General features: G+C 47.7%; 1 pseudogene; it reads left to right on the top strand.

Annotated features, from left to right (window-relative positions):
- The first annotated feature begins 2,746 nt into the window (after window positions 1-2,746).
- On the top strand, window positions 2,747-3,231 carry LOC116886497 (annotated as a pseudogene).
- Window positions 3,232-8,792: the final 5,561 nt, after the last annotated feature.

The raw sequence follows: 8,792 nt of genomic DNA on the forward strand, positions 1-8,792 counted from the left end.
CTGAGATGCTCAACACAAGAGGGGGAGGACATCTCACAGGGCCACAGCCTTAGATAAAGAACTGCAGGCAACTAAGGGACTCTGAGAGCAGGATAGACAGTCTTCCCTGGGGAAGAGCACACCAAGTGGTTATCCAGTGCCAACTGGTCAGCTCTGAAAACATACGCGAGTAACATATGGATTGAGCAGGTGGTGTGTGTGTGTGTGTGTGTGTGTGTGTGTGTGTGTGTGTGTGTGTGTGTGTAAATCAATTAAAGAAATAGGCCATGAATTTGAGAGAGAGCAACGGGAATTCATGAGATGGGTTATAGGGAGGAAAGTGAAAACAAAAACCGGTATAATTTATACTTTAATTTCAAAAAAGAAAAATAATGGTTTTTTTTTAAACTAAAGGTGGAAAGCGATAGGAAAATAGACACTTGTGCTTCATGTACATAAATACCCACCCCGTACTCACACACATGTTGAGGGTGGTGTCTTTCTCCCTGTCTGCCACGGAGACCAGTTGGATCCGTATACACTGTTTCTGGCTCAGTAGTATGGGTGGCCCATGTTTGACTGCCCACACTGCAATGAATCCTAACATCATTATCAAAGTTCTGTAGCGTATCGTGGACTCATTTGAAAGGCCAAAGAGGGCCAGCTCGGAGAAGCAGATAACTTGGAGCCATATTGACTTAGCAGAAGCATCATGGAGAAAACCGATGAAACCCCAGTGTGATTGATAGCCCTGCCCTCAGGGAGTTCACAATGCATGAGGACCAGCGCCTGGTACACAGGGGCCACAAGCTAGGGTGAGGTAGTTCGAATAGGCATGGCCCCCGTGAATCATGTGTTTGAAAGCTTGGCTCATATGGAGTGACAAGATGTGTCCTTACTGGAGTAGGGGTAGCCCTGTTGGGGTCAGCGTGTCACTGTGCACTGTGGAGGTGGGCTTTGAGTCTTATATGTGTTCACAATCATGTTCCCCTGCAGATCAAGATGTAGAATTCTCAGCTCTTCCAGTGCTATATCTGCCTGCACACTGCCATGCTTCCCGCTATGATGGAACAGACTGAACTTCCGACACTGTAAGGCAGCCCCAATTAAATGTTTCCCTTTATAAAAGTTGCCACGGTCATAGTGTCTCTTCACTGTCTTAAATCCTAAGACATAGGGTGTGCTGCTGGGCTACATCTTCAGACCCCTGCAGTTCAGTCTTCCTAGGTTTTATAATACCCAATACGATAGAAATGCTACAAAAATGAATTACCCCGTAGTGTTTAAGAAACAATGGCATAGGGGGAGGGGCATAAGTCTAACTGTGGTCAGTACAGGTGCATTTTCCCCTAAACATTGTTATATGGCTGAGTCCCAGGCTACAGACCCTCCCAAGTATGAATTTCTTTCTGTGTGTAATGAAAATAGCACTGTCTTTGTGTTATGTGGGTCGGGGGCTGACATGTGTAGAGCACGAGGGAATTGGTGCCAGTATGTTCACCATTCCAGCATTCACCACTTGGTGAAGAAGTGAGCTCAAGAGGCCATTAGCGTCTGTTTCCTTACTCACTCGACTTCTGCTTCTTAGTCCTTCTACATCCGACTAGAAAATGTTTCTTTCAACGCTGAAATGGCTGAGCTAACCTTGTTGCTGTGAAAACGGGCATAATTACCAGTGCGTGATGGCCAGCAGTCAGCAGATATGTGTTTAATGAAGACCTAGGAACCTAATAGAAGTGGTAAGGACTCTCACGTGTCATCTTGAAGATAGATTTCCGCTCAGACTTGGCGGTTCAACACTTGGAAACTCAGCACTCTGGGGGCCGAAGCAGGGGCATTGCAGTGAGTTAGAGGCCAGTCTGGGATATATATATATATATATATATATATATATATATATATATATATATATATATATTTCCAGGTCAACTTGGCCTACAAAGTGAGTCCCCCATTTCAAAGTAAAAATAAATAAATAAAATATACTCATACCCCAGTGAACTGACGCTTCATTTGAAGGCTGCATTTCAAGATATATCTAGAAGTAGGAATTTTCCTTTCGTAATTAAAAAGATATTTATTTTATTAAAGAAGAAAGGAAGAGTAGGAGGGAAGGAAGGAGAAGGGAGGAAATTTAAAGAACTAAAGGGGACAGAAGGAGAGGGGAAGGGAGGAGAGGGGAGAAGAGGGGAGGGGAAAGGAGGGGAAGAGAAGGGAGAGGAGAAAGGGAGGAAAGTGCCAGTGATGGGTCAGCTACAAATAACCTATAGCACGAGACCCATACTTAGTTTAATAATTGACAGTCGCTTTTGAAGTTCATCACTTTTGACCACGCATTTTTACTTTTTATTGAGTCTTGAATATTACATTGCCCATCCTGCCACCAGCCACAGTAACAATCCTCCAGACCCACAACTCCCCTATATACCCGCAAAACAGCAGAATCGAGCCTGGGGTTTCTACTCTTCATGTTCCACCCAAGGGACAGACTTATGGGATCGGAGGGAACTACAGATACAGCCGGGTTCCTGACAAGGTGAGCAGCAGTGGACAGAGTGACAGACACTACAGCATGCTCCTAAGCCAAGCGACGGCCTGTGCACCCAAATGGCTCACTGACTGAGGTTTTGACCCATGAGATAAGACAAGGTTTTACCATTTAAAATAGTTTAAGAGATTTTTTAAAATAATATTTTATGGCACACAAATCTTATAAGAAATCTCGCTCTTCCATAGGAGGTTACACGCCGCCGCTTGTGCCGCCACCATGTCCCTAGTGATCCCGGAGAAGTTTCAGCACATCCTGCGAGTCCTCAACACCAACATCAACGGGCGGTGGAAAAGAGCCTTCGCTATCACTGCCATTAAGGGTGTGGGGCGGAGATACGCTCATGTGGTGCTGAGGAAAGCAGACATTGTCCTCACCAAGAGGGCTGGGGAGCTCAGGGAGGACAGGGTGGGGGGTGTGATCACCATCATGCAGAACCCATGACAGTACAAGATCCCCGAACAGACAGAAGGTCGGGAAGGATGGGACGTACAGCCAGGTTCTGGCCAACGGTCTAGACAACAAGCTGCGTGAGGACCTGGAGCGGCTGAAGAAAATCCGAGCCCATAGGGGGCTGCGCCACTTTTGGGGCCTTCGTGTCCGGGGTCAGCACACCAAGACCACTGGCCGCAGGGGCCGTACTGTGGGTGTGTCCAAGAAGAAATGAATCTTTGGGCCTTTGCTGTTAATAAATAGTTTATATACCAATGGGAAAAAAAGAAATCTCAATATGTCTGTGCACAAAGAAGCTTGTCTGGAGCACAGCCAAGCTCCTCCGTTTACAGATTATCTATCAGCTGCTTCCCACGACAGAGACGGGACTGAGTGACCGCAGTTACTGTGTGCCCCAAATGCCTACTACATTTCCACCCTTTCAGAAAAAGCTCGCCAGCCATCTGAAACACTAGACGTTTGCTGAGCGAATAAATATAGGCATAAGGGAATGAAAGAACGCAGGACTTTAGAATTTAGTTTTCTGAATAATCTTTATACAATGTCAGACTAGCTTGATTTAAAAAAAAAAAAGAAGAAGTCTAAAATTAGCAAAACTACTCAAAACCTGTTCTCTCATTTTTACCCAGTGTTACCCAAATGTCATGGGCCACATAACATGTAAACCACAGACGGCCTTCATTTTCCAACCTATGATAAATTGGTGGCAAAATGAAGTCAGAGCCTTCCCTTCCTCCTGTCTCTGCCCTTTTCAATGCATCTCCACAGCCCTCTGAGCTACCAAGAGAAAGACTCCATGCCCTCAGCAGCTGAACCTGAACTGGCCTTTGGCTTGCTCAGCCAATGACCGTGACATAAATCCCGGGGGAAAGGCTCAGTGGTGTGCTTGCTCTACAAGCATGGGGACCCGAGTTTGTGTACTCATTACCCACACAAAATGTAGGGCTATAACCCCAGAGTCAGGACATGGGAAAGGGCAGCCAGCCCAGCTGAAGCAGCTGAACTTCCAACGTAAGAGGCAAAGGCTGGGTGAAGGTAATAACGTAGACAGCAATAGAGAAAAGCACCCAACAGCATGCTATGGCCTCTGCATGCATATGTATGGCTGTGCATGCAAGCATGCCACACATGCTTATGTCATACAGAGAGATACAGAGACAGAGGAATGACAGCAAGGATGGAGTCCTCGGTTCTGTTGAGCCTAGGCTTCAGGAAATGGACAGAGCACTGTGTTCTCTAGTCACCATGCTGGGAAAGTGTTCCTGGCCAGGCTGGATCACCAGAGGATGATAGGCTAAGTGAAGAACTGAGGCCAGTCCATTTAAGTACCTTATAGTGAGAGGGCCCAAGGTCTATAAAGTCGCCTGACTTTCCTGATGCTGATCAGAGACATAGAAGTGAATGCTACTGTTGGGATCCTTAGAAACATATCTTTGTTGTACACGTACCCTTCTCCCATTGGTTGGGGTATTCAACCAGAGCTTTTTAAGTCTGAGATCTAGAAACATCTGTGCCCCATTGTTTTACCAATCAGGACTTAGGGACAGGGGATTTCCTTAGGAACATGCCTTTGTTGTACACTTATCCTTCTCCCGTTGGTTGGGGTACTCAACTGCGAAGGGGACTTGCTTTGTCTAACATTCATGTCTTAGCTTGTCAAGCAAGATGTCAGTTGCCCGTGCACATGTCTCTTTTTTCCAAGTAGGCTGTCAATTCCCAGAGAAATCTTGGGAACTTAAACTTTATTCAACTCCTACTTAAAGCAAAAGTCTTCTTCCAAATAGTTTCTTGCATCGTTGCTGGTGTCTCTCTTACGTTGGGGTCCATCGCGGGGGCAGGACCAAAAGCAAATGCCATAAAAACTTATACTCAGGTGTAGGGTGCTACTGGGTGGTTGGTTTGGGGCCAAGCTTACTGGGGGTAACTGTGCAAAGCACTTCTGCCGACTTCTATCGTGATTGGTTTCCAATGGCACAAACCATGTAATCAACTTGGTCATAAGAAAGTTTCTAGTAACAGCAGAAACAATATGTGAAAAAGTGTCCTTATTAGTAACGGCACAAAATGGCAGACTAGCCAGGTAACAGTTACCTAAGCCTTAACATCTTACCTAGACCTTAACACCTACCAACCTAGTTCAGAGCAGTATCACATCCCAGCCCATCCAATGAACCATGAGCAAAAGTGGGTGTGACTGCAGAGTGCCACTTCTGTGTTACACAGCATGGCTGTGGCAAGGGGTAGCATATATAGCATCCCTTTTCTGTAACCATTCTTCTCCTTTGTCGCCTGCAGAAGCACGGCCACAATGAACATCTATTGAACTGTCATGGTAGCAGCAATAAGAGCTTCCTCTGAAGTGTGCCATGGCCAAGCAATGTGCTGGACTTGCCCTTCATTTTCTCATCTAAGCCTCCCAAAAGTCTTCAGAGGTTTGATCATAGAATTCAGCCCTCGTGTGGCCTCTTCTCCTGCATGTGCACGGAACCTGCACTCACTTCTGATGGAGGAAATACTGCAGGGATGATGGAACGTCATGACTGAACCTGACATTCCTCTTAAGTCATCCTCTGTGGCTCTCAATTGCTTACCTGCAGCCATCATGTTATGCAATGCCCAGGAAGAGGCCCCCGTGGGAAGGAAAAGGAGGATGGTATCCAGCCAAAAGCTAACAGCCCAATGACTCAGAGTAAAGAGAGACAGACAGACAGAGACGGAGAGACCCAGAGACAGAGAGACCCAGAGACAGAGAGACAGAGGAGCCAGAAAGCGGCCCCTCTCTTGGTTTGGTCTTAACATGGTTCCCACTTCCACTGACACCTTTAATACAACCTGACAAGAGTCCCCAAGCTACAGGGCCCAGCAAAGAGCTGCTGTTTGAAACTTCTAAGCACCAGAGCAATTTAGCGTGCAGATAACTAGCAAGTCTTGTTGGCTTTGTGTAGGTGAGAAAGCTAGAGCTTGACGAGGTAGGCAAGTCTACAGTTACACAGTTAACCTCGCTATACCCAACACTGGACCTGCTTCTTACAGAGGTCTGGCCACCCTCCCACTCCAGCCTCCGCGACTCATGTGCCCTTCCGGGTCCACAGTTTGTGGTCTCCTCGTAATTCCTGCTCTTGGGCTTTCCCTTCCTTGTTTTTTCCTCCCTGCCTGCCTCCCCTCCACACACTGCCTTCTCCACACACACACACACTGCCCACACACACACACACACACACACACACACACACACACACACACACACACACACACACACACTGCCCACACACACACACACACTGCCTCCCCACACACACACTGCCCACACACACACACACACCGCCCACACACACACACACACTGCCACACACACACACACACACCGGCTACACACACACACACACACACACTGCCCACACACACACTGCCCACACACACACACCGCCTTCCCCCACACACACACACTGCCCACACACACACACACCGCCCACACACACACACACACCACACACACACACACACCTGCCCACACACACACACTGCCCTCCCACACACACACCGCCTCCCACACACACACACGCTGCCCCACACACACACACACACTGCCCTCCCCACACACACACACACACTGCTGTGTCTAGGGCACACACACACACACACACTGCCTTACACACACACACACACACACTGCCTTCCCACACACACACACACCGCGGACACTCGCGCACACACACCCCTCTCACGCACACACCCACACACACCCCTACCACACACACACACACACTGCCTTCCCCTACACACACTGTCTTCCCCACCATACACAAACACACACACACACACACACACATACAACACACACTGCCTTCCCACATGCACACCGCCTTCTCCCACACACAAACTGCCTTCCCCCTACACACACACTGTCTTCCCCACCACACACAAACACACACACACACACACAAACACTGCCTTCCCCCACACACACTGCCTTCCCCCCACACACACTGCCCACACACACACACACACACACACACTGCCTTCCCCTACACACACACTGCCTTCACACACACACACACACACACACACACACACACACTGCCTTCCCACATGCACACTGTCTTCTCCCACACACACAGCTTTCCCCCTCCCTTCATCCCTTATTTCCTTCCTCATTTCCTCCCTACCTTACTACCTTCTTCTTTCTCCTTCCCTTCCTTCCTCCCTTTCTCCTTTCCTTTCTCCATCCTTCCTTCCCAGGCTTCTGTAGGGTCCAATCCTCAGCCTTACCTTCTTCCCTTTTTTATTCCTTCTTTCATCCAGTCCTACGTTTAAGACATCTTCCATCAAGACTTTCAAAAGATATCACAGTACAATGATAACTCATTGTCACAGGTACAACACCCTAGAGATAAACTGGCCAAGCACGGCTCCCCACAGTCTCCATGGGAACCACGTCTTGATACCTAAAGTTCTGGCACGGCACGGCTGTGTGTCTACCACTCAGTCCATCCCTGATGGCTCTAAGGAAGTCAAAAACTTCCTTTCCAGATACTTTTTTCTCCAGACCTAAAATAATCCTTACTCCAGTGTCATAATGCACGCAAAGATAATTTTCTAAATGGATAAATCTGAAATATAGAAGACAAGGAATATTAAACAGGCAGGAAAAATGTTGCAGTTTTACCGACATCACAGCATAGCGGGTATCTTGATCCACGCTGTACTATTTGGGTACCACAGCACTTCAAGTCATTTACATAGGAGGAAGATGATTTCCCTGTGACACAGACTGTCAGTGATGGGTTACAGACTACCTCCAGAAGTCCCTCCTCACACATTCTGCTAATAGCCTACAAATGGCTAGCACAGCATTTAGAACCCCAGATTAGACTTCACTCCTACTGAGATTGGCTTCTTGGCCACATGTCTAAGTGGCCAGAAAGCCCAGCAGAGCCCTCACACAGCATCGTCACATAGGCCTAGGTTCGCAGCTCTCCGCTGATGAGGTAACGAGGCAGCCGTGTGGCCCTGTAGGCAAGGGTTTTAGACGGCAGCTATATACCTTGTAGCTGCTTCTCCAGCGACAAAGACCAAGGTTCTTAATGTTTTCAACCTCAATTTCCTCATATCAAAAATGAGGATGGTATTTATGCGTAACCTCATAGGAAGGCATTGTCAGTCAAGTGACTCAGTCTCTGTGAACGCCAAATTCATGGATGGATAAATGAATCCACTTTTGAATAATAAACTGCTTCCAAAAAAGCCGCCCCCCTGCCCAGAGAGTGCAATAAAACCAGAAGGAAGTAAGATCCAGGCAGCCCCTACCCACCTTCCCTTTCTGTCCACTTCCCACCATCTGAGCTTTTACCAGCTCCCTGCACCGGCCCCTCCCATCCTCACCGAGGTGTCTTTCTGATGGACAGTGTTCTTGAACTTCCAGGTGACACGAGACGCTGTGAAGGTCACAGGCAACGTTTTGATAAGTTTTGCCTCACGTTGAATTACTATTGCACACCTTGATGGAATTCTGTGTGATCCTCGAGTGTGTGCACAGAGCATGCCTAGGCAGGTAATGAGCCTCTCTCCTCGCTTTTCAAAAGAGACTTTTTTGAGAGAAGAGAAAGCCGGAAGATAGGTCCCCAGACGAAGGGGGAATTGAGTGGAGAAACAGGCATCTGATGGTTTCTATCAGGGGCCCTGTCCATCTCCGTGAAGCCCGGTGCACTCATTTCCCCTGCAAAAGACTTATTAGCTATGGAACAGAGTGGGGAGCACACAATAACGAGTCTTTAATTACAAAACTCTTTTACCTTATTGCTTTTGTGTGGCC

Source organism: Rattus rattus, chromosome 17 (assembly GCF_011064425.1).
Source record: "Rattus rattus isolate New Zealand chromosome 17, Rrattus_CSIRO_v1, whole genome shotgun sequence".
NCBI classification, from domain to species: Eukaryota; Metazoa; Chordata; class Mammalia; order Rodentia; family Muridae; genus Rattus; species Rattus rattus.